The 27,653-nt window shown below is 42.1% G+C and overlaps 1 long non-coding RNA gene across 1 annotated transcript; it reads right to left on the minus strand.

Annotated features, from left to right (window-relative positions):
- Positions 1–494: 494 nt before the first annotated feature.
- LOC117461858 (uncharacterized) lies at positions 495–5,487 on the minus strand. Its single transcript, XR_004553760.1, has 3 exons — positions 5,327–5,487; positions 3,493–3,623; positions 495–571 (listed from the first exon to the last, which is right to left on the minus strand). It is a non-coding gene; the product is annotated as an uncharacterized lncRNA (long non-coding RNA).
- Positions 5,488–27,653: the final 22,166 nt, after the last annotated feature.

A 27,653-nucleotide genomic window follows, 5' to 3' on the forward strand; every position in this document is an offset into this window, starting at 1 on the left:
ACTTACATAATTGTCCCTATTGGACCAGTACAGTATCTAACTCATTTAAATACACTCAGTCGCAGTCTGTAGATGATGAGGAATCAAATCCATGACAGTAGAACATGGGGCACGTAGCACACAACAACTGTTTTTCATCAGGGGTCACAAACAAAGTTGTCCAGAGCAAAACAAAAAGCAAGACAGATCCACTGCTCAGAGAGAGCCGACTTGTGTTAGGATACAAGCGTTTCATTGACAGGAAGTTATGTTAAGAAATAGTATGGTTCACTTAAGGGGTTTATTAAATTGTATTAAAAGATTATTTTTGAATATGGTAAATATATTGCAATGTTTTTAAAATTAGGATTAAAGGAAACAATGTATATGAATAATCTGGCACCCTCCCGCACAACCACTGATCTTTTGTTTTACATATATATATATATATATCTACACAATGACTACATAGTGTGCATACACTCTGAGGCAGGGATAGGGAAAGATAGGAAAAGCCGACCTTCAGTTTTTGGTTCCAAGGACACAGCCATTGATCTTCTTGTGGAGGCGCCTTGTCTGCAGGTGGATTAGTCTGAAAGCGATGGGAAAGACAGCGTCAGAGAGTGTGTCTGTGTGTCCAGTGATTGTTTTGTTTCTGCATGTGTATTTTCTCCATTATTAAGCACATTGAGAACTTTGTGCAATCCTGACACAATTGTGCACACTTGTGATAAACAGAACCACTTCTGCACGAATTAGCCAATGGACATCAAAATGCAGTTCGATACTGCAGTATCTACTTTTATGTATTAGTGTTGCCTTCAGGGTAATAAGTATCCCCCTTTGTTCTGGCAATGGGACATTTCCTTGTTATATGCAGTAGAGCAGAATATTATACAACATTAAACTGTCACAAAATGAACTGTAAACTAGTCTTCATTGATTACAAATCATTTCTACTAATGATCTATGATGGCAAATGGCTGCAGTGGAGGGTGTGACATCCCACCTGAATTTGTCATCTAAAAGAATAAAGGCTGGCAGCGAGTATCATTGTGCCCCTCTGTCTCTTGAGCTGTAAAGTATAGCGCCTTGGGGCTTAGGGAACTCTCTGAAATATCTCTGTGCACACCTTCACCTCGGCACAGATCTCCCTAAATGATTTTAGCTGAAGGTGAGAAATCCCAGCCTTTGATTTAAAAAGGGGACACACATGTACAGATTTCCCAGAGGAGGGCGAGTTCACAGATATATATCCAGAGAGGTAAATGTCTAGCTCATTTCCAATTATGGTTTAACGAGACGGATTGAGGTCAGAGCCAGAGAGCGGGGCCTCTGGAACCAGCCATCAGACATACTTGTGGGAGCTCCAGTGGACAGAACGGGGCACAAGGGGTGGCAGGAGCTTTGGAAGTCCTAGCACGCCACCCTGAGTGAGAGGGATGATTTTCCCTCTGCCGCCCACCCTTTCTTCCCTCCACACAGTCAGGGAGCCACAGACAGGGGGCTGGAGATGGTGCCAGCCGCCAATAAAGGCCCCAGTGATTCTGTGTGGAGAACTAACCTAGCAACCACAGAGAGAAAGTGAAGCAGCCAGCTCCTTTCTCTCAAGTCCACTTTACGACTGTGTTCCAGGAGAGTATTGTTCTCTATAACTCCTACAGCACAATGCATCATTTCAGAGGGGCTTGGCAAAAGTGTGTTTAAGTCAGTGGAAAGTCAATGATATGGAGAGGGGGGAGGTGACAGGCTAGTTGGGAGTGACAGCTCGGAGACTCGCTGAGAGGTGTCACTGCCACTCTGTCTGAAAGGCTGACTGTTGTCTCGGCCTGTTTGTCTACTTGGTCTTTTCACTGTTGCTTCCTCTAGACAAAGCCTCTTCCTTAAAAAACAAATCCCTGTTTAAACATCTTGTATTTGGCAGTTTCTGATTTTACCTGGAAACATTTTTTTTTCTCTTAGCAGACTAAATTAAAAGAACACAAAGGATTAAACACCTAGACGTTTAAAGGATTAACTAACTATATGCAAGCAAGCATTCGCTCACACACAAGCACTGCCATGTTCACTCACACATTTTGTGAATAGTGTAAGTAGCTGTAACTCCAGCAGAACAACCACATGTTTAATTAACATGACACACCAACTGCTTTTATGTAACACTATTGTGTCACTCATAAAAGAGGAAATATATTGTAAGGTTTATGAAGTGGCTGAATTTGCAGCAGGTGGCAGCCTGGCATTTCCATCTCCTGGATTTCACTTCAAATGTCTCTTTCCTCTTTTATTTTATATCCTGCCAAATGAAATGGAAAAGAGACAAAAGCGCTTTGAGGAAAAAATATGAATCTTTGCAAAGGTCAGAGCATTTGGTCCTCCAGGATAGTGTTCATGTTTTTTGCCTGCAGTTGTGTGTTGCCAAATGATGTTTGAGCAATGGTGCATATGTGTGTGTTGAAGGGAATAACTATGTGAGCACACAAAGGGTGTTCTTCTCGAAGACTGTGTGTACGTTTAAGGGCTGCTGCTTGTATCAGTTTACGACAGCCCCAGAGCTAATGCGATTCAGAGCAGAAAATAAGGCTGTGCATTTCAACAACTTGGCCAGTGGCGCACGGCGGCCAGCAGTGCACAGAGGAGCGACGGTAGCCCAGCTATGTCTGTGCCAGATAGTCTACCCGGGGTGCTTAGGAAGACACTGCGGTTCCAGCTAGTCTCTCTAAGGAGCGAGCCAGGCTGAGAGATGAGGAAACAATCTGAGAGGGAACAGAAAATCATTCACCTGTTTATATCTTAGTAGCTCACAGGTTGCCTTCTGCTCCAATCTCCTTTGCTGTTTGTCCTCCCCTAATTCCCTGGCTTCCTTTCAAGCTCACCCATCTCTCCAACTGTCAGTGGGTGTGCGGCTGTGCCTATGCATGCATGCTCAGAAATATCTATGAGAGATACTATCTGGAATAAAATAATTGTATACATCAGGGAGTAGAAACTATCCTGCTAGATATACGTGTGCAAAACCATGGATGTGCAGACACACACAAATGCAAAGAGAGACAATATAGATGCCTCACACATGGTAGGAAATCATATGACAGACAGCCAGTGTAATTAATGTAGACAGAAGGACTGATATTTTCAGAGCAGACATATGATATCAGAACAGTTGAGAGAGAAGTCGTACATAATGTATAAACACTCACTTTGTCAGTATGTTGGACACCCTTGTAATTGTAACCAGGGTGTCAGGTGTGTGAAAACTGGACCAGTATTCCAGGTTCTTAAAGGATGGGTAATAAATGAAGTCGAACACCAGAGTGAATGAAGTGAATACTGAGATTTTATAAAGATAAAATTATATATATATTGGCACAGGAATAAACAACATTCTTCCAAATAATTCCAACTGTTTTAAAGCACTTGACACTTGGGTGCACCCCAAATAAAAATAAAAATAAACCCCCAAAAGAAAATTGTCCTTTGTTCAGTTCCTGTAAATTCTTCTCAAAATCCTACCACTGGTAGCGGAACGACGAGGTGTTCAGGTTATCAATGGTAGCTCGCCATCCCCCTCGTCAGGGAGAAAATCCAGAGTCCACAATCCAGAAAATCCGGAATCTCTTTATCCAAGGGTATAAAAACCCAGCCTGTGTAATATAACACGGCTTAAAACATTGCAAATGTATCTTCAACACATGTCCATCAAATATCATAACTGTGCAGTGCTAAATTATCAATGCAAATATACAACACATTTAGATACCATAATATGGAAAACTGTTGCATTGTAAATAAAAGATTCATTCTAAATGCACTACTAAAAACACACTGACTTCAATAACCATGAAATCATGAAATGTAGTTCAAGATAAGCATTTACAGTTTAAACATTATTGCTCAAAACATTGTAGTAAACGAAATAAATGTCTAGTGCTTGTTAGCACTGTATAGTAATTAGTGTTGTCACGATACCAACATTTTGGTTTCAAGAATTGCGATTCCGATTCTTTTTCGATACTTTTCTTAAAAAAAGGGAAACACGGAATATCGGCTTTAAAATTAGGAATAACAGATGATTTTAGCAGTCAGAACAACTAAAGCAGCAGGTAATAATAACAGAAACGCCAAAGAGTCACATCTAATATAAATATATATAAAAGCATTTATTTTAATTGTGTAGCAGTGAGTTTAACATTTTGGCAGCACTGTTGAGCATTTTGAAAATGTATTTTCATGCCTCTGTGCAAGGCTTAGTCTTTCTATCTTTATAGTCACTGGTGTAAAGTAACTAAGTTCATAAACTCAAGTACTACTTGGGTACAATTTTGAGATACTTGTACTTTATTTAAGTATTTCAATGTTTCTTTTGCTACTTTGTACTTCTAATCCACTACAGTTCAGAGGTACATGGTGTACTTTTACTCCACTACATGTATTAGTGATGACTACTTTTACTGTCGCTACTTTAATACTTTTACTTGAGGAACATTTTGAATGCAGTACTTTTACTGTAACAGAGTATTCCTACACTCTGGTGCTTCTAGTACAAGACCTGAGTACTGAGTTTCATTTGAGGAACATTTTGATTGCAGGATTGTTCCTACATTTTGGTACTTCTACTTTTACTCAAGTACAAGATATATACTTATACCACCTCCGTTTATAGCCTATGAAAAAAACTAATAGAAAACGAAGGCTAAAGCTAACGTTAGCAGATAGTGATGCTAGTTTGCTAGTTAAGTTTGCTCAACGATAATATTGCGACAGAAACACTTTTCAGTGCACATCACGCTCTGCCGCTTCGACAGGGAGCTCTGCTCTGAACACCTGAACGGCCCGTTCACAGACTTCTGGCGTCTTTTTTGTCAACAAGCCGAGGCGCAGCGGCAGTTGCACTCCCACTTGCAGCCATGCTTCTCGTTTTCTCACATGCTCTGGCAGCTAGCGCGTGGTTGCGTGCACGAGAGAGGGGAGGGACTTAGAACGTGCTTGAGAGGGCGGGACTGCAGGCACGGCTGCAGTGCAAGGAGTGGAAGCAGAGCGCTGAACACACAGCGCTGAACACACACGGCTCTTTTTCACGGGAGTACTTTTCCCCGTCATTCTTAAAGTACCGATACTAATGAAACGGAGGAATCGTACCGTTTTTAACGGCAGGGTATCGCGGTACCTTTCAAGTATCGGTACACCGTGCAACACTAATAGTAATACACAATATATAGCTACTGTATAACTCTATCAACCATAACTCTTTGCTAAATGTAACTGAACTCTCAAAAGAGCTAGGTGGCTAACACACCACGATGCCGCAGCAACTAGCATGTAGCATGTAGCGTGTTGCTTCACTCACCGAGGAAAACAAAATAGCAATCAAAACTCCCGCTTTCCAAAGCAGCTCCAACCTCCAACAACAGCCCCAGAGATTGGTCCACCGCCGTCCCGGTAAAACTATTAGTTTGCGCTGTTTTGTGCATATAATGCTCACACGTGTCTCTGTTCTTCCAGCTTGACGCTGCTCCCTCACACACACACGTCTTCAACGTGCTGCTCTCACTAACCTGAGTGAGGAGGCGGGACTTGGCGGATTTTTGTCCAAGAGCAATCAATGAGCTTAGTTCTTAAAAGTTGACCATTGAACTAAAATATACTATAAAATAACTAGATAAATAATAAATAATTATTAACAAACAAAATACAAGAACCTTGTAACCTTGGTTTATCCAGTGGGTTACATAATCAAAACCTTGTTTGATTGACTGCTCCTGTCGATTGCAAACGCTCCGGAGGGTCGTTTATTCACAATATATAATTCGCGTCGGGCCGAACCACGCCCCTTAGCTGTGATATAATTAGCATATACCACGGCCTGTCGTGAGCTATTGCTTAAATAACCCTCTCTGGAAAATCCTAAATTGTGGAATAGTTTGGCCATTAAAATGCTTTTGTATTAGATTTCTAGCGAGAAGTGTATATTGTACTTTTATAATCCACGTCCAGTGGATGTGTAGGATCTACAGTTTGATAGATATACGAAGATGATTTGAGGTCTCGCCAGGAGAACGTGTACTGTATATGGGGCAACTTCCATGTAAAGTTAGCGTGGGTGAAAACAGTATTTCCGGTCTCGAAGTTTTCATAATAAAACCGGAAGTATTCCCCACACTGTCAAATGATTACGCAGTGATATCTCCATTACTCATCCACTAAAAAACATCAGTTTATCCTTGTTAATTACACAATATTGATTGGTTTAAATTGTGTACAATGCTTTTGTGTTTTTAACCTTCGATTCGGAGAAACAAATTGTTTTTTCGGAGTTTAGACACTACAGAGTTTCCGAAGACACTACACTACCCAGAATCCCCAGCTATCGTTTGGGACTACAACATCCGCCTTGCTTTACAAACCCCGTGATTAGCCCTCAAGCTCTGTGATTGGATATTGGAGTGGCAGTGCGACAAGGTTACGCTGAGCGTCAAAGCTCTTTGAAATGGAATGGAACCACGCTAGACTATCCAAAACTGGACTTGGACGGGTCCAGCCCGGCCCTCCCCCCCAGAATTACACTTGCTGGCTATTGTGTGTTTCGCAACATGTTCGGCACGTCTCTACTGGGAAATGTAGTTTTAAAAGACGTTTTCGTATTTCCCACAATTAGAAGTTGCCAGTATTAAACTGTATACATCCCTGGAGGTTTAGGGGACACGAAACACATTGGTGTTATCAAATTTAAAACATATAATTAATACATGTGTGAAAATTGCTTGTGTCCATAATGGGCAGCATTAATACCACATGACAGCTGGTCTTATGTCTGTGACCCCTCCTATTGTTAATTGATAAGCCTGAAACATGCACTTGTCAAGGTTCAGATGCACATTTAGCAAATATGGCAGTAGCCATTGATCATCTTAAGATAAGATACTTTATTGATCCCAAGTTGGGAAATGTTTTTGTTACAGCAGCATGTACTACTTTGTTCTACTCCACTACAATTCAGAGGTTAACCTGGTATTTTTACTCTACTACATTTATTTGTGTTACTTTGCAGATTCTGATTAATGATGTGAAATATAAACAACCCTTAAATCAGACTTTAGTTACACCTGAGTAAAATTCAGCCTTATCAGTTTGTCTGTTTTGCACATCCTCCTGTTAATATCTTTGGACGTCCTGCACTAAACTGTTTTATTGTAGAGAGGAGGAACCTATTGCGGTGAGCACGTTGTAACTTCCGGTTGTTGTTGTCATCTCCGGGTATCCCGTGTGCCTGTTCTGTTGCTGATAGCTTATTAACTTAAACTTAATCGATCGTTTTAAAACTCTTGATCACGGCAACTGCCTGACGTTGTAATCACACGTTACTACAGCTTAAGCACTCACAACTCTCCTTCTCTTAGCGACTGTAACTCCACAGTTGCCTACACTCTTTTCGGGTTTGCTAACGGTAGCTACTTTAGCTTGATAGCTAGCCATGGCTCTTTCCCCACCCTCTGGTGCTATTTCCTGCTCTAACTGTCTCATGTTTGGTTACTTCCCTACCTCCTTTACTGGTAAGGATACATGTGTTAAATGTAGTATAGTTGTTAGGTTGGAGGCGGGAATCATAGCCATAGAAGCCCGGCTCCGCATCTTAGAAAGTAACTCAGCTAAAGTAAAGCCCATGTTAGCATGTGCGGACCGGCAAAAGGTAGCTCCTCTTAGCCGTCCCCCGGCAACTCCCGAGCAGCAGGGAGGCTGGGTGACTGTTCAGAAGGGGCATAACGCGAAACCCGCAGGTCCCCACCAACCCGTTCACGTATCACACAACAGATATTCCCCACTCAGCGAGACACCCGCTGAGAAGCCAACTCTGGTTATTGGTAGCTCTATTATGAGACACGTGAATTTAGAGACCGAAGCCTCCACAGTCACATGCATTCCGGGGGCCAGAGCAGGCGACGTTGAGGCGCATCTTAAACTGCTGGCTAAAAATAAACATAAATACGGTAGGATTGTTATTCACGTCGGTGGTAATGATGTTCGTTTACGCCAATCAGAATGCACCAAACTTAATGTGGAGTCGGTGTGTAGTTATGCTAAAACAATGTCGGACACCGTAATCTTCTCTGGTCCCCTCCCCAATCTGATCAATGATGACATGTATAGCCGCATGTCATCATTTCAGCGCTGGTTGTCTTGGTGGTGCCCAGCAAACAATGTGGGCTTCGTAAATAATTGGACAGCCTTCTGGGGAAAACCTGGTCTGATTAAGAGAGACGGCATTCATCCTACTTTGGAAGGTGCAGATCTCATTTCGGCAAACATTTCAGGGCTTTGTGGACTTAATCCATGACAAACTGGAGTTCCCGAACCCAATAAAATACTCAATATTAGCGGTGTGTGTGTCTGCCCAAGGACAATTTAAGGTAAAACCTAATAGAAGTGTCATACATAATAACCTAATAAAAGTAAATGTAACAACTGCTACAGTGCAACAAAACAGGAAGATTAAATGTGGTCTCTTAAACATAAGATCTCTAGCATCTAAAGCAATATTGGTAAATGATTTAATATCAGATTATAATATTGATATATGCTGTCTCACTGAAACTTGGTTGAGACATGAAGAATATGTCAGCATAAATGAGGCCACTCCACCCAGCCATGTCAACACTCATATTGCTCGAGGCACGGGCCGAGGAGGTGGAGTTGCAGCAATCTTTGACTCAAGTTTACTTATCAATACTATACCAAAATTAAGTAATACCTCCTTTGAAAGCCTCGTTTTTAGTCTTACGCATCCGACCTGGAAAACTTTGCAGCCAATCTTATTTGTTACAGTGTATCGTGCACCAGGTCCTTATTCAGAATTATTATCAGAATTCTCTGAGTTTTTATCAACTTTGGTTCTTAAAACAGACAAAGTAATTATCGTAGGTGACTTTAATATTCATGTTGACGATGATAAAAATAGCCTTACTGTTGCATTTAACTCTATATTAGATTCTGTTGGTTTCTGTCAGAGTGTAAATAAACCAACCCACTGCTATAATCACACTCTCGACCTTGTTCTGACTTATGGTATTGAAATTGAGCAACTATTAGTCGAACCGCATAATCCTGCTTTATCCGACCATTTCTTAGTAACTTTTGAAGTACTGTTACTAGACTACAAAGCATTAGTCAAAAGCTCTTGCAGCAGAAACCTATCTGTTAGTGCTATAGCCACATTTAAGGAAGAGATTCCACCAATACTTAACTCGATAGCATGTCTGCATGTAGGGGAGGAAACTTATACAAAATGTACACCACCCCAAATTGATCATGTTGTTGATAGTGCTATAGATGCGCTGCGAATAAAATTAGACTCTGTTGCTCCTTTGAAAAAGAAGAAAATAAAACAACATAGATTAGCTCCATGGCATAATGCCGAAACCCGCAAAATAAAGCAAAAGTCTAGACAACTTGAAAGGATATGGCGTTCCACTAAACTTGAAGAATCTCGTTTAATTTGGCATATTACTCTCAATGAATATAAGAAAGCACTGCGTAAAGCGAGAGCAGCCTACTACTCTTCATTAATAGATGAGAATAAGAATAATGCAAGATTTCTTTTCAGCACTCTAGCCAGGCTGACAGAGAGCCTTCTATTCCCATAGCACTCAGTAGTAATGATTTTATGTGCTTTTTTAACGATAAAATTGTTACTCTTAGAAACAAAATTAATGACCTCTTGCCTTTGACCAGTATAGTGTTATCAACAGCTCCCGGAAACGTAAGTTCTAATATTACACTAGATAGTAAACTAGAATGCTTTTCAGCCATTAACCTTGAACAATTACATTCAATGATTCTCTCTTCCAAACCATCAACGTGCATGTTAGACCCAATTCCAACTAAGCTGTTGAAGGAAGTTTTTCCATTAATTAGCACTTCTTTATTAAATATTATGAATATGTCTTTATTATCAGGCTATGTTCCACAATCATTCAAAGTAGCAGTGATAAAACCGCTTCTTAAAAAGCACAACCTCGATCCAGAGGTTTTAGCCAACTATAGACCTATTTCTAATCTTCCGTTCCTCTCAAAGATTCTTGAGAAAGCGGTCGCAAAACAGTTGTGTGATTACTTAAAAAACAATGATTTATTTGAAGATTTTCAGTCTGGCTTTAGAACACATAGCACAGAGACAGCTCTGGTTAAAGTCACAAATGATATTCTAATAGCCTCAGACAAGGGACTTGTCTCTATTCTTGTTTTGCTCCATCTCAGTGCTGCATTTGATACTATCGACCATGATATCCTATTGCAAAGACTAGAGCACTTAGTTGGCATACAGGGAACTGCTTTAGGCTGGTTTAGGTCCTATCTATCTGAACGCTCTCAGTTTGTACGTGTTAACGATGAATCTTCCACGCAAACCAAAGTTAGCCATGGAGTGCCACAGGGCTCAGTGCTCGGACCTATTTTGTTCACATTATATATGCTTCCGTTAGGCAGTATTATAAGGAATCATTCTGTAAACTTTCATTGTTATGCGGATGATACTCAACTATATTTATCAATCAAGCCTGATGAAATTAATCATCTAAATAAAATTCAAGACTGCCTTAAGGACTTAAAAACGTGGATGACCTTAAACTTTTTGATGTTAAACACGACCAAAACTGAAGTTATTGTACTTGGCCCGAAGAATCTACGAAACAGATTATCTAAAGATATACTAACTATGGATGGCATTAATTTGGCCTCCAGTGAGACTATAAGGAATCTTGGTGTTATATTTGATCAGGATTTATCCTTTAACGCCCACATAAAATCAATTTCAAGGACCGCCTACTTCCATCTATGTAACATTGCAAAAATCAGGCATATCTTGCCTCAAAACGATGCAGAGAAACTAGTCCATGCATTTGTTACTTCTAGGCTGGATTATTGTAACTCTTTATTATCAGGGAGTACCAAGAAGTCAGTCAAGTCGCTTCAGCTGATTCAAAATGCTGCAGCTCGTGTACTAACCAGAGTTAGGAAAAGGGACCACATTACTCCTGTTCTGGCTGCCTTACACTGGCTCCCTATAGAACACAGGATAGAATTTAAAATTCTTCTTCTCGCTTACAAAGCCCTTAATGGGCAGGCGCCATCTTACCTTAAAGAACTCATTATACCCTACTGTCCTACTAGGGCATTGCGTTCCAAGAATGCAGGGTTGTTGGTTGTTCCTAGAATCTCTAAAAGTACAATGGGAGCCAGAGCCTTTTCTTATCAAGCTCCACATTCGTGGAATCAGCTTCCAGTTTGTGTTCGGGCGGCAGACACCCTATCCGTTTTTAAGAGTGCGCTTAAGACCTTCCTTTTTGATAAAGCTTATAGTTAGGGCTGATTAGATTCAGCCCCTAGTTTTGCTGATATAGGCTTAGTTTGTCGGGGGACATCTTACTTCTTCCTTCTCTCTGTCTATACCTGTGTACTCTCATGTTCCGATTAACCCAGCTTCCCCAAATGTCTTTCTTTTTGGTGTCTATATACGCTGGGATCCGGAGTCATGGATGATCCTGCGGTCCTGTGTCCTGGATCGCGAGCGCTGGATCTTGAGTCGTGGCTGTGGTCCTGGATGGATATCCTCGTGGATTCATCTTCCTATTATACACACATGCATTTCCAAACATTTGGACTACCTATGTTGCAAATGTATTATCTTTTCAATTTACACACGGCATCTATTGCACGTCTGTCCGTCCTGGGAGAGGGATCCCTCCTCTGTTGCTCTCCCTGAGGTTTCTCCCATTTTTCCCTTTAAACTGGGTTTTCTTTGGAAGTTTTTCCTTGTACAATGTGAGGGTCTAAGGACAGAGGGTGTCATATTGTCATACTGATATTCTGTACACACTGTGAAGACCACTGAGACAGATGTAACATTTGTGATATTGGGCTATATAAATAAAAATGGATTGATTGATTGATTGATCACTACAGTATCTTCTAGATATTTTCCATTCTATATTTCTATCATTGACCCCTATTTTGTATGTAGGCTACTCTTAATATTTAAATGTTTTCATCAATAACTAAATAAATATAACTTATTCAACAACTACATTCAATAACGTGCTTTAACCACTAGGAGGTGCGGTTTAGACCAGTGGTCTAGTTAATAAAACATAATAATATCGTACATAATATGACTATTCACTTTATTGTGAGTTTAAAACAGAACGGTAAAGGAAAATACAGTTTCAGTCTTTCGATGTGAAGCTTATGCATTGTACCATGAACCTGTAAAGACCTGTAACAGTCAACTGCATGAGGAGTTGGAAAGGTAGTTCAGAAAATCAGTAATATTTTTAAAAACTACAAAAAAGTCCCTTTCTATCAGCTGTGCACCGTTATGGTGTAAATACAGACTATCTACTAATTGGATCAAATATAAAAGTCAGCCGAATTAGTGTTGATACTGCAAGGAGACGTATTGTGTGAAAAGAAATGGAAGATGTTGTTTAATTGTTGATATATTTATGGTCCACGTCACGTATTCAGTTTTGGCGGCATTTCTTCCAGTTTGTCAAAAGGTCTTCTGATCAGGGCTCTATAAATACATATCTAGGGCAGATATGTAATATTTAATGCAGCCGAACCGTGTATTACAATGCCGTTATGTGATGACTTTCAAAGAGAAAAGCAAGAACACTCGGAATAAAGTATTATTATTATTTTTTGTAATGTTTTCCGATTTCATATCACATAAACACCATATCCCGACGTGCATTGCGGCGTGATTTTAGCCTATCAAAACCTCTGAAAAAAGAAATGTGTCTCTCAGAATCGAAAGAGAAAAACCTATGGGAAAAACACAAAAGCATTGTACACAATTTAAACCAATTAATGTCGTATAATTAACTAGGATAAACTGATGTTTTTTTAGTGGATGAGTAGTGCAGATATCACTGTTAAATCATTTGATCATTGGTTTTATTATGAAAACGGCGAGACCGGAAATACTGTTTTCAACCCGTAATTTTACATGGAAGCTTGCCGCATATACACGTTCTCCTGACGAAATCTCAAATCATCTTCGTAATATCTATCAAACTATAGATCCTACATATCGACTGGACGTGGATTCTAAAAGTACAATATATACTTCTCGCTAGAAATCTAATCATAAAGCGTTTTAATGGCCAAACTAACCTACAATTTAGGATTTTACAGAGAGGGTTATTTGTGAATAAACAACCCTCTGTAACGTTTGCATTCAACGGGAGCACTTCGAGGCCGACAATTTTCAAACGTAATTATAGGTCGTATTAAGCGCTTGAACAAACGACATATTTGGTCGTAATAAGGGCTTAAACAATCGACCCATTTGGTCGTATGAGTTGGAGGACTTGTTGCACAGTGTAGTTATGACGATGAAAATCTTAGGTCACAGGCTCCTCCAACAGTGCAACACAAAACACAGATAAACAGTACAAAATAGTGCAAGTAAATAGTAGCCTAAATACAAAAGGAAAAATAGTAACAAAAAATGAAATAGTGCTAGTGATTGGAATGATATATTAGATAAATAATTCCTAAGTAGCAGCCAGATTAATGTTATGATGTTGTTTCAAGTTCAGGTGTTTAATAGTCTTATGGCCCGTGGGATGAAACTGTCCCTGAGTCTGGTGGTTTTAGTCCTGATGCTACATTACCGCCTGTCAGACGGCAGAAGACAGAACAGTTTGTGGCTGGGGTGATGGGGGTCTTTTGTAATCCTGAGGGCTTTCTTCCTGAGCCGCTGGGAGTAAAGGTCCTCCATGGATGGCAGCTGCCGTACCAGGCCGTGATGCAGCCAATAGTTTTGAAGTATGTAAGGCATGTACGGGTTTGCTTACAGTATGTTGTAGCTCTCTAAGTCTTAGCTAAATATATTTAGGTGGTAAATTACAATGTTTAATTTGATCAGGTAATTTCACTGGGTCAAAATGCATACTTTGACTAGGTAATGAGCTAGTAAAAAATTGAAAATGTACTAAAACTGAAGTTTTCAATAACTACACAGTTTAGAAAAAAAAAATACATCTAGTAAAGCAAAAGTATACACAATGGTGAAGAAGGTGGTGAAATAAAGTAGAACGTTCCACAAAATTGAAATAATAGGGCTATCTACAAGCAAGTTGTGTACATTCACTCCAGCTATACAGTATATGAATGGTACTGCTAAGCAACTTCCAGAGCAGCTGATTCGTTCTGTTACACAGAAAAGCAACATTAAAAAAAATAAGTTACAGGAGTTGGGAAAACAGATATAGAAAGCAACCTAGAAGGCTGAAAAACATATAGAAATACATCAAAGGATATAAACAGGAACATCTTGAGAGAGGGAAAGAGAACTAGAGGAAGGTTGTGGAATAAAAGAACGATTAGGCGCCGCAGATCAGGGAAAGAGACGAGTGTAGCAGGGAGACAGAAAAAAGAGAAGGAGAGGCTGGGGTTCTGCGGAGAGCGAAAGCTTAGTGCCAGGCATGGAGAGAGAGAGAGGCGTATTAGCAACGTAGATTAGCGCGGCAGAAAAAGGGATTGTTGACAGCGTCTTTCATCACAGAAGAAGGCGGTGGCAGTGTGATGGTGCGCTCCCACTCAGGTCCTGACCCCTGTTATTACAGAGCAGCTCCCGCACATCGGCAGGCCAAATGAAGCCATTGTGCTGAATGTTGTACATCATGGTGTTGTTCTAATGAAGACAAAGGCGCGTCTCACATGCCAACCTGCAACTATTAACTACTCGCTCGTATAAACACACACACACACACACACACACACACACACACACACACACACACACACACACACACACACACACACACACACACACACACACACACACACACACACACACACACACACACACACACACACACACACACACACACACACACACACACACTCAGACAAAGGCAAGGTCCAGCAGCATTTCATAAACACCATGTTTACAGACAGATGCTTTCTTGTGATTGAGATTACTTGTATTCAAATCTGTAGCTGTGCATTTATTTTCACACAAAACGTGTGTTGTTATCTGTACATTTAGCAGACACAGCCTGATATTAGGATTTTAAAACAGGTGTAGAAAAGTCATTCAGGGAAGGAGATGCTTTAATTAAATATGTCAAGGTCCTTCTCACCTATACACAACCCTGTCTTCCCACCACACACATTGGCACAAACACGCACAAAGGCCAGGGATGTTTGGGGAAAGTCCTTTGGGTTACTCCGGTCATGTTGACTCATCCTGTGTGAAGCGGAGACCAAACATTTGCTCTGCATGGCTTCAGTTCCAGCACACCTGCAGCCTCCAACCCCCGAGGCCATCAGCACAGCAATAATCGGCACATCCATTAGATTTCTGCTCGTCATGCTCAGCATCTGGACTGTGAGAACACCTGAGCCATGGAGGCGCACAGTGGGTCTGTCAATGCAACACATGTAGACCGTGGAATGACGAGGAAAGAAATTATGTTTTCAAGTTTAGAGAATGGTATGTTTGTCCTTTAATCAGCTGCAGTTTTGTGTGCCCATCTCTGAAGATGGTCGAAGGTTTCCTAAAAAAAACCTGATAAATTGGAGATTAAGAGTTAGTTTAATAACTTAACAAAAGGTTGCTGAACTATTGAACTGCATCTCTAAATTAGACAGAAAAAAGCTTCCTGGAAGGTCTACATAGTTTGTAATTATGTCATTCAGACTAGCCTGTACCAGAGCCATGTCACCCATATATAATATCAAATTACCTAGTCTAAGCATGCTTATATTAGCATTAGTTCATATTACAGTACATATAGTTTAGTGAATATTACTCACTGAACAGTGTGATCAAATTGTTATTTTTAACAATGGATTTGAATTGTCTATAAACATACAGCTGTGATCGCATTATTTCAGAATGACTTATATTAGTCACCTCAAGAGGGCAGAGGGCAAAAGAAGCATGAATCAGTCATCATCTGCCAGAAAGCAAACAGATTTTCTCAAAAGTGTAATTAATTAATTAAGTGCATATAAATTCACAAAGATGTTAGAATAAGGAACCAATAGGGGACAAACTACACATACATAACATTGTAGCATTTGTGTTACAGTTGCAGACAATAGTAAATATAATGTTATAATTACCTTCACCATTAAAGCCTTTTTTGTCCTTTCCTATCTTTAAAGTGCACCTATTGTGCTATTTTTAGGCAATAGCATAGGTCTCAGATATATACAAATATATAAAAAACATGTCTATGAAGTGTTTTGCTCAAAATACCAAACAGATCACCCGTTCTAGCCATGCCTCATATCCCTCTATTTCACTTCCTGTTTCAAAAGTGCTGATCTTGGGTATCTTGTATAGAAAATATAGAAAAATGTATAGAAAATAAAAAAGAAGGGGGCTGAGCTCATGCAGGACCCGGCAGCTACTGTCTAAACTAAATACTGCCGTGATGAAACGCCATATCATGGATTATCAAGGATCATTTCTGAAACAGTATGGAGCTCAAAGGCTTTCTCTCTTGCCGGTTATACCACAAGGTGAGTTCCTTTTTATTTCCTGCTTCTTCACACACATGCTCTCTCCAATACAGGTTAGCTCTGAGTGTTAGCGATGCTAATGTGAACACTGACCATATTACGTCCAAAACAGTCGGGCATTGTTTCTGACAGCAACTTTCTGATAGTGCCGTTTGTCCACATTACCGATATTACGTCATATCGGACGCAAATCTGGATCAGCTCCGTAGTACCCCTGTTTTTAGAGATTTGTTTACGGAGGAAAAGAGAGAGGGTTTTATTTTCTGAAGCTGCGTGAGTTCTGTGACACACCGGAGACACATATTTATGTATAAAAGACATGAAAAAGTGCATCTTGCATGATAGGTCCACTTTAAGTAAACTAGAGAACCCAAACCTGTATCAGCAAAAGAGTGCTAAAAAAGTGGAAATTCAAAACTATCAGTGATATGTTAGCAAATACCCAAATATTTTTAACATGCTTTAACATGTTCTCCTCTTTTTTCACTGTAGTAATGAAAGTAGTATTTTTTTATATTTACTTTAAAACATTCAACAATGTAAAGCCTGCATACAGCCTTAGTGCTGAGCTTCAGTCTGCAATGTTCAAAACAACAGATAAAGCCAGAAATCTAGGTGTAGTCATGGACTCTGACCTGAGTTTCAACAGTCACATTAAAACAGTTACTAAATCAGCCTACTATCTCCTAAAGAATATATCTAGGATTAAAAGACTAATGTCACAGCAGGATTTGGAAAAACTTGTCCATGCTTTTATCTTCAGTAGACTTGACTACTGCAATGGTGTCTTCACAGGTCTCACTAAAAAATCTATTAGAAAGCTGCAGCTGATTCAGAACGCCGCTGCTCGAGTCCTCACTAACACTAAGAAAGTGGATCACATCACTCCTGTTCTGAAGTCTTTACACTGGCTTCCTGTGTGTCAAAGAATAGATTTCAAATGACTGCTGCTGGTTTATAAAGCACTGAATGGTTTAGGCCCAAAATACATTTCTGACCTCCTGCTAAATTATGAACCATCCAGAACTCTCAGGTCTTCAGGGACTGGTCAGCTTTCTGTCCCCAGAGTCAGAACTAAACATGGTAAAGCAGCGTTCAGTTATTATGCTCCAAATATCTGGAACAAACTCCCAGAAACCTGCAGGTCCGCTGCAACTCTGACTACTTTTAAATCTAGACTAAAGACTTTTCTTTTTGCCGCTGCTTTTAATTGAACTATTCACATCTTAAACTGCACTGTAACTTTTATCCATGTATTTTTTCTTTTAATGTTTATTTTATTATCTTTTCTTTGTAATGACTGATTTTAAATGCCAATGTCTTTCGTTTTTTGTAAAGCACTTTGAATTGCCTTGTGTTGAAAGGTGCTATATAAATAAACTTGCCTTGCCTTGCCTTACTGCAGACTTAGTCCTGTTTGTGTGAGCTCTGAAACAGTCTGCATGTGGCTGTGTGTTTCTGCGCTGGCACTGGGATGTGTGTCACTAAGTGATCCAGCCATGATACGAGGGGCTCAGTGAGGCTGTCAGACACCTCTGCATGGCGGCAGAGCTCCCAGGTCAAACTAAGGGCATATCTGCTGTCACTGCTTCTCTCAAGTGTTTGTGTGGCAGCAGTGTGTAACCCTAGGTAACTACACATGAACCACTGAGACTGACCTAAGGGAAACGGTATCATCTGAACTGTTTCTCCTTCACAAACCACAAAGCAAGAGTTAAGACAGATGCAGTCAGGAGAGGTGACCTCAGCCAGACCTTTTGCCAACAAAACAGACTTATTTTCCCCTCTAGGGCAGAATGACACAGACTCAAATACTATATGTACACAAGTTATTCTCTTTTGCTTGTGAGCAAACTCTAATGTAAACACATCCGTTGTGCTTACTGTTTGTCATAGTCTGCTCCATCATTCACCAGTAGTTTTCCATTCACCTGTCTCACCTGTTTTCCACACCCACTCGTTAGCTCACTCTCTTTCTCTTCTGCACCCATTAGCTTCTGCCAGTATTTAAACCCGCACCTTACACACACTCTTTGCCAGATTGTACTTTGCCTCATGCTCAGGGGCGGCGCCAGGGGGGAGCTAGGGGGTGCTGAAGCACCCCCCAGGATTGCCAAAGCACCCCCTAAGCACCCCCAATAAATATTTTAGTTTTTTTTTAATTATTATTATTATTATTTTTATTAAATTATAAATATTATTGATTGCATCAATGCAAATGTGAAACAAACACATTTTTTACCAAAAACATAAAGCCAACACAGGTGATATGATTAGGCCAATGGCCAGCACCCATTCGATTTTTGACCTACCCATAGGCTAAATTACTTTGACACTTGAGTGACTTCCTGTTAGCTAGAGCACCAAATTATTTACTAACAGCAAAGTGAAAGATGGATCGTTTTTTAGTCCTTAAACGTCCACGTGTGGACACTCAATCAAAACCACCTGAAAGCGAGAGGGATTCTGCACATAATAGCATAGCGTCGTGAGTAGCCTACAAGTACTTCTCTGGTCTCTGTGTTTCATTCAAGCTCTGCTCTCTGTGCGTGTGTGTGTGTGTGTGTGTGTGTGTGTGTGTGTGTGTGTGTGTGTGTGTGTGGCACGAGCCATTTTGTGTGCGTGCGCGAGCGAGAGAGAGAGCTTGCCTCGCGCATCGGTGGGTATCTACCGGAGATCGTTGTGGTTAGCATCTGGTGCTAGCTAGCCAAGCTAACTCCTCCTAATAAGGAGCTTTTTCAACAACAAGGTGGAGGGAGAACTCTCTCCTGTCAGACGGAGAGTCTCAAATAACCTCAGCTCAGGTGAAGTAAAGGGCTCTCAGTGTTTAGATAGTTAACTTTAGTCTAGTTATCTCAGTGGGTCTCAAACGGTTTGTTTTAAAAGGGTGTGTGATTTTGAAAATATCTATAAATAAATAGAAAATCTGTTTACAGTTCTGTGTCATATGGATGTTGAGAGATGTATCCATAGATCTCTTAATGTTGCTCTCAAAGTGCACCAGATTGATGCTTTTAACTTCAATATTTAAAAAAATCTTCCCGGGGAAACATGCCCCCGGACCCCACTAGAGGAGGTGAGGTCCACCCCCCACTTGTAAAAATAGCACTTTACCCCTGCTTACACCTATATGTCGTGAGCTGATTATCGCGCCTTCATTGTAACAGTCGCGGGTGCACTGTGTGTGCGTGTGGGGAGTGTTGCAGTAGACAATTCAACTGTAGCGCTGGTGCATTAATGGGAAACCCTTACGGCCCGTCCACACAGCGGCTTGCGTTGACGCTTGCCGGCGGGCGTGTCTGACACTCGACCAACAACCAAACACATGAATCTCCCGCCCCTGACACACAAGCAGCGGTTTGATTGGCTAGAGCTTGTAGTGGCATATGATTCGATTGGCTGACGCTTCTGCCGAGGCAGAAAAAAAAGTTGAACATTGCTCAACTTTTGAAGCGAGCAACCAAAATGCAGTTTGGCTAAAAGTGACGTCACCCCATTCAAAGTGAGGGTAGAAGGCAGAAGCGTTGGAAGCTTCAACGCACGCCGCTGTGTGGACGGGCCGTTAATGTTTGAGCACCCTCTATGAAACGTCAAGCTACCCCACAGCACCCCCTAGAGAAAAACTCTGGCGCCACCACTGCTCATGCTTGTCTTTCCCGCGTTTGATACCAGATTGCCTACCCGGTTCCGACCCTGCCTGTCCTCGATCTGCCTGCTCTACCTGTTCCCTGATCCTGCCTGTCCCTCGACTATCCTGTCTGGCCTGTTATCCGACCCTGCCTGTATCTACGCTGACCGCCTCGCTTACTCTCTGACTCTCTGCCTGTCCCTGACTCACCTTCTGCCCGCTGTCCTCCGGTGCGTTAAACTGCTCGGTTGGTATTCCTCAGATCCAGTGGAATCTCCAATAAAGTTTATTACCAATTCTCCTTGGTTTCTCGAGTGCTGCATTTGGGTTCTCCTTAAGATTGTGACAGAACAATCTGGCCAGAACATGGACCCAGCGCACTCCTCTTCACCTAGAGACCGTTTCGAGAGAGTTGAGGATGCTATCCAGAGGCAGGAAGCCTCGATAGCCGCCCTGGCTACTGAGGCTCATCATGCTAACTCTTCACATGACCAGACGCTAACCTATTTAGCTGCGCAGCTACAGCAGCTAACGGCTATGGTGCAGCAGCTATGGCAGGAGTGGCCGCTCCAGCGCCTCTTCCTATGCCATCGACACCCGCTTCTGCATCACCTCTGATGGGATTTGCCCCAGAGCCTCGGGTGGGAACTCCGGAGCGCTACGCCGGGGAACCGGAGGGCTGCAGCCCGTTTCTTACGAACTGTTCTATCCTGTTTGCGCTGCAGCCACACACTTTCGCTTCTGAAGCTGCTCGTGTGTCGTTCACGGTCAATCATTTGACTGGGAAAGCCCGACTGTGGGGCACAGCGGAATGGGAGCAACAAACACCCGCCTGCTCTTCGTTCCCCGCTTTTTCTACGGAGCTGCGCAAGGTTGATCTGCCCAATTCACTGGATGGGTTGATTGAACTGACTTCCCGCATGGATTGGAGCATCCAGACACGGAGACGGGAGCGACGATCGGAGGGAGTTCAACATGCCTGGGCGCCCCAACGTCCGAGTTTGGCTGCGACTCCTCACCTCACTCCAGATCCGCAACCAGGGGGGGATGAGCCCATGCAGGTGGGTCGCACCAACCTCACTTTGGAGGAACGTGAGCATCGCAGACGTCATAACCTGTGTCTCTACTGCGGCCGGGCCGGTCATTTTGTTTCTCACTGCCCGGTAAAAGGCAAGGCTCGGCAGTAATGGGGAACATACTGGTGAGCCAAACCCCTGGATGTGTTCCCGCTCAGAGATCATTGAGCCGCGCCAGGTTGCTATTAACGGATAGCTCTCAGGCTCTTGCTGTTTTTATTGACTCGGTTGGCTGGGATTATTCGCCCGTCCTCATCACCTGTTGGCGCAGGGTTCTTCTTTGTGGAGAAGAAGGACAAGACCCTAAGGCCCTGTATCGACTTTCGGGGTCTTAATGACATTACGATCAAGAATCGATACCCACTGCCTCTTATCTCTTCTGCATTCGAGTTGTTGCAGGGAGCAACCATATTCACAAAGCTGGACTTGCGTAACGCATACCACTTGGTACGTATTCGCGAGGGGGATGAGTGGAAGACCGCCTTCAACACCACCTCGGGGCACTACGAGTACCTAGTCATGCCTTTTGGGCTTACCAACGCCCCTGCAGTATTCCAGGCGTTGGTAAATGACATGCTCCGAGACATGTTGGACCGACACGTGTTTGTTTACTTGGCTGACATCCTGATCTTTTCCAAGACGCTGAAAAAACACGTGCACCACGTCCAGGCGGTTCTCAGGAGATTGCTCGAGAACTCGCTGTTTGTTAAAACGGAAAAGTGCGAGTTTCACACATCCTCTGTCTCTTTTCTGGGATACATCATGGGACAGGGGAGCATCGAGATGGATCCTTCCAAGGTTGATGCAGTCACTTCCTGGCCGGTTCCAGAATCCCGGAAGCGGCTACAACAGTTCCTCGGGTTCGCCAACTTCTACCGGAGGTTCATTCGTGGATACAGTACCTTGGCCGCTCCTCTCACAGCCCTGACCTCCTCTAAGGTTAATTGGATAATCAATCCCGCAGCAGTAAGGCTAAGACTGCCTCGGACTCTGCGGATCCATCCCACCTTCCACGTTTCCAGTATCAAACCTGTCCGAGAGAGTGCCTTGGTTCCTGCGGTCCCTCCCCCACCACCCCCCCGGATGATTGACGGCGGGCCTACGTAGTACGTACACTCTCCGACGACTTCTTCGTTCCCATCACAGAGGAAGAGGAGTCCAGTACCTGGTGGACTGGAAGGGTTACAGCCCTGAGGAGAGGGCTTGGGTTCCAGCTCGTCATGTGTTGGACCCCCGGCTCATCAGGGAGTTCCATCGGCGTAATCCAGAGCAACCGTCTAAGACCATCACGTCGACGGGCAGAGACACCGTCAGCTCTTCTGATGAGGACGCAGATTCCCACAGGGGGCAGGAGAGGGAGGCCGAAATAACTTTTTCAGATGAGTATTAATCCCACCTCCCACCCTCCTCTGTAGATTAGCATTTAGGGACGTCAGGAGCCGTCCATTAAGGGGGGGGGGGGTCTGTCATAGTCTGCTCCATCATTCACTAGTAGTTTTCCATTCACCTGTCTCCCCTGTTTTCCACACCCACTCGTTAGCTCACTCTCTTTCTCTTCTGCACCCATTAGCTTCTGCCAGTATTTAAACCCGCACCTTACACACACTCTTTGCCAGATTGTACTTTGCCTCATGCTTGTCTCTCCCGCATTTGATACCAGATTGCCTACCCGGTTCCGACCCTGCCTGTCCTCGATCTGCCTGCTCTGCCTGTTCCCTGATCCTGCCTGTCCCTCGACTATCCTGTCTGGCCTGTTATCCGACCCTGCCTGTATCTACGCTGACCGCCTCGCTTACTCCCTGACTCTCTGCCTGTCCCTGACTCACCTTCTGCCCGCTGTCCTCCGGTGCGTTAAAATGCTCGGTTGGTATTCCTCAGATCCAGTGGAATCTCCAATAAAGTTTATTACCAATTCTCCTTGGTTTCTCGAGTGCTGCATTTGGGTTCTTCTTAAGATTGTGACACTGTTGTTCCCTGATTAAACTGTATTAAAGAAACATAAAGAACATGATGTAGTATTACTGCCGAGATGGTGATGGTGACATGCAGTATTAACAACATGTTTTTCTTCACTGTGTTGATATAAATATTTAACGGTGCTTCGGTGGGAGTTAATTTAATTATGAATAGTGTATTTTTTCGATCATAACATTTGAGAGGCTCGTCTTCAAACGGTATTATCTCAATGCCAAATATTAATGAGAAAATTAAATGATGCTCTGAGGTGAAATCAGTGACCATGTGTGTGCTCATGCTGTTCCGCCTCGCTCCAAAAACAACCACCTGAAGTCATAACATAAAATTCTTCCCATCAGGGTCATTAGACCTGATATTATGAGAGCATTATGTTTAACTCAGAGAGACACAAAACAGGAGAGTGCCAGCCAGAATCCCCCCCCCCCCCCCCCCAACCGGGCACATTGCTCCATCTCTGCTGGGTTGGATCCTTGAATCCCAGACTTAATGGGCGGTAACTAAAGCCATGCAGCCTCTCACATCCACTCTGGAAACACTGTGAGACTCTTGAAGATTCTCATTAGACCCATTGAGGTTAGACAGCACATTTCTTTTATAAATCCAATGTACTTGGATGTGCAGTAGTCTCACAAAAAATATTCTTGTTCGTAAGAGTTGGCGGCAAAAATAAGCACTGATATTGAAAGAGCAACACCTAGATTGTTTTTAGAGCAGTGCTGCGGGCAGAGACATAAGAAATGCATATGTTCTTTTCAGCCCTTCAGGCTACTTTGTTCACAAAGGTGGCAGTTTTATCAGTGTGCATGTTAATGTGTTTCTACTAGGGGTGTAACGGTATCCGTATTCGTCCCGTACCGTCACGGTTCGGACGTCACGGTTCGGACGTCACGGTTCGGCACATGCAGTCACAAGACGAATACGCCTTTTTTTTACGAGTGGGAAAAAAGTCTGTCATTCAGGGCAGTATCCACTACACTATTTATAATCCAGGGGGCGGTATTGCGTCTAAAAGCTGTTTGCCAGCCGCCCTTAAACAACAAATGAAGAACAAGAAGAAAACACAACAACAAAACGAACAAAATACAAGAAGAAGAAAAGTTAGTATGGCGATTTCAGATAACACAGAGAAGCTAGAACCCACCTGCTTCTTTTAAATCAGCTGTGTGTGGGAACATTTCGGGTTCCCTGTGGACTAAATAACGATGGAGTGCGAGTGGTGGATCGGACGAGGACGGTGTGTGGGCGTTGTTCGACAGCGGTGCGGTATGCTAATGGAAACACATGCCAAACATGCTAAATCATATCAGAAGGCATCACCCAGATTTGCCAATCACTGGAGCGCGGGCCCGGCAAAAGACAACAGCAGTTCAACAGCTGATCCCCGCTGATTTTTTAAGAAGCCAATAGACATTAAAGCCGTGAGACCAAAATAAATAACGGAAGCTTTTGGCATATGTTTTTCAACGACTTTGCGCTCTTGAAACACTTTCTTATTATTTATGATGTAATATTTTCAAGACATTCTTTTTAGTTTTACAGCTTGATGACACCTTTTTGTTTGACATCAGCCATTATAGATAATATGGCCATCTGAGTGTGTGTGGTACTGTTTGTGGTTTGTTTTTAACGGTGTAATAAAGTTAATTATTCAAAATGTCAGAGTTCCTTATTTTTAAACTGAAACTTGCACTACTAACAAACCTGGAATTATGCATTTGGGACTTTGTTTTGCTTTTTCTTGTTGTACCGAACCCGTACCGAACCGTGACCCCCAAACCGAGGTACGAACCGAACCGTGACTTCTGTGACCCGTTACACCCCTAGTTTCTACGAAACACTAATCCTGTCATTTCCTCTCTGCGGGATGCAGAGTCTTCAGTTCCTTAGAGGCATCTTTGCTGTGAGTGTTTATCTGAAAAAGGGAGCCCCCTCCTCTCTGTTGATACACAAACATCTATCTGCTGACCAAGTCTCCCTCTCCTCCTCATTTGCCTCAGACAGAAGTGGGGATGCAAATGTTGTAGCTGAGATGTGTATTGGTGACATTTCATGTTTTTATTGTCCGTACCTGAGGGCCAAATTGTGCACTCATCAACTCAACATCACTGTAGCCTGGATGAGCTGGACAGTGTTTAAATTCAATGTGTGACTCCCTGCTTGTAAATTCAGAGTGTAAACAACATAAGTATAAACACCCTGATACAAGAGCATCTGCAAAAGAGCCTTTAAAAGTGTGCAGCGGTGGCTGAAGGGTGTCACATTAACAATAAATCAGCTGGCTGCTGCTCTAGAGAAGCAAACAACTTATTTGCAGACCACAACTTCTGTCTATTTTATGGGTGGTAGGGTGGAAGAGTGAATAGGCGTATGGGTGGATGTATAGATGGGGGCATAAACAGGAGAAGCGGGAGGCTGTTTGGCTGCAGCAGATGGTTGAGCAGCAGGTGTTAGGGTGAGGAGGGACCGAGGTTCCCATCGTCAGCGTTCCACGATGATGCTCCTTGACAGCACAGGGAATGGATGTGTGGGAGAATGTACTCTCTACCCATTAGCACATCTTCAGCCCAAAGCCGCCTCCACTCCAGGCTTCCTACGCTCTCCTGCCTCCATCCAAGCAGAGGGAAACAGAAACAGGTGGGGAAGGTTTCTCTCACTTGGAGTTTGTGGCAGCGTGTCGTGGAGGTGATGGATAGATGTGTGGTCGGACTGGTGAAGTGTCACAGGGGTCATGGGCTGTGCTACTGCTTGTCTTAATGCAACATTTATCATGTCATAGCTCCCCGGTGCATTAAGTGACAGGTGGGAAAATTGGATTTTGCTCACATTTCCATCAGGTTTTTGAAAAGGATAGATGGTTGGAAGTTTTACTTCAAATTGTCTGATCCAGATGCAATTAAAGAGCTTGTAAGCACTGCAAAGACAAACAAACCTATCAGGAAAAAGATAATGCTAAACTGACAATAAAAGAAAATGCATCCAGGGAACAATGTGTAAAATAAGATATACAAAACTTGTCAAAATGAAAGCCAGACCGGTCAAGTGAGTCATAACCAGCTGGCGGCTCTGTGTGAGGAGAATAACTTTGCTTTGTGGACAGCATGAGAGTCTGGTTTAGGAAATCATAGGCTGTGGTAAATTCCTTTAAATCAGGCTAGAAACCTTTGCTCTCGGGAACCAAAAAACACTCAGGCTGGTGCCTCAGCAGGACACACAGTAACACACATGCACACAAACCCACTTGCCACAGAAAAAAGGAGATCTGATGAGCAGGGATGTGTGCTACATTACTGGAGACAGACAAATAAGCAACATGTGTCACGACTGATAACACATATCCCTCGGTGTGGTGTGCATGTGTTTGAGGACATCTTGAGAATGTGAGGCGGCAAATGTCTTTAGTTTATCCCAAACTACTACAGTATGCCACCAGCAATATCATGCTGCCTCCGCGACACCTTCCCCTTAAAATAGTTTGGCTCCTTTTTTCACCATGACGTGGCACTCTTTATTGACAAAAATGGAAGCTGAGTCTGACAGCATTTTATTTTAAACTGTGTTGTTAAATGTCGATATATGTTCTTTATTATTCAAATCAATATAATACATATATTCTAAACATTTCTATATTTAAAAAAAAAAAGGAAAATATATATGTTTCCTTTTATAATTTCTGGTCAGCATGCCTACCGTTTTAATTGTTTAGTTTTTTTATGCTGCATTACCCTGGGAAAATCTTTGGTTATAAATAGATCAGAAAAGTATTGATCCTACAACTACTGTTAAAAGAATATAATAAGCTTATGATATTTCATTAGATTTTATTTTATTTTCCTACATCATTTATACATTTTTCACATTGAACTCTGACCAGTTAAATCATCAACTTTTGTCACCTTACATCCAGGAAAAAACACAAGTAACAGCTTCATCAACTCCAGTGATTGAGAAAATGATATACGAGTTTTGATTGATGCAATAATTATTTAATTGTAATCTAAATAATACGTTTCCGTATTCGTATTAGAGGAAGCCCATTTATGGTTAAAGAAAAACCCTGGGCATTGACATGGATGATTGGACTATGATGTTTGTGGAAACAGAATGCTAAGCTAATCATGTTATGAATATATTAGCAGCTATATGAATATGTTAAAGGTATGTTGCCATTGCCTTCCTTTTTCCTTGAATTTCATTCACATTTACACACAGATATTTTAGTGTTTGTATTCATATATCTCATACTATATTCATGAGATATTACTGAACCAAAGCATGAGATCCAAATGAATGGACAATTTATTCAGTATTCTGATAGACTAGGCGTCATTAATGAAAATTACCATTCTAATTGATGAATGACTATCTTCCTGAAATGAAATTATGGGGTGAAAAGCTAAAGAGTTATTTTAGGAAAGGCTGGATAAGGTGTATTTGTGGTAATACCCTTTTTTATCATAAAA

The sequence above is a fragment of the Pseudochaenichthys georgianus genome, chromosome 3 (genome assembly GCF_902827115.2).
Source record: "Pseudochaenichthys georgianus chromosome 3, fPseGeo1.2, whole genome shotgun sequence".
In the NCBI taxonomy this organism is placed as follows: domain Eukaryota; kingdom Metazoa; phylum Chordata; class Actinopteri; order Perciformes; family Channichthyidae; genus Pseudochaenichthys; species Pseudochaenichthys georgianus.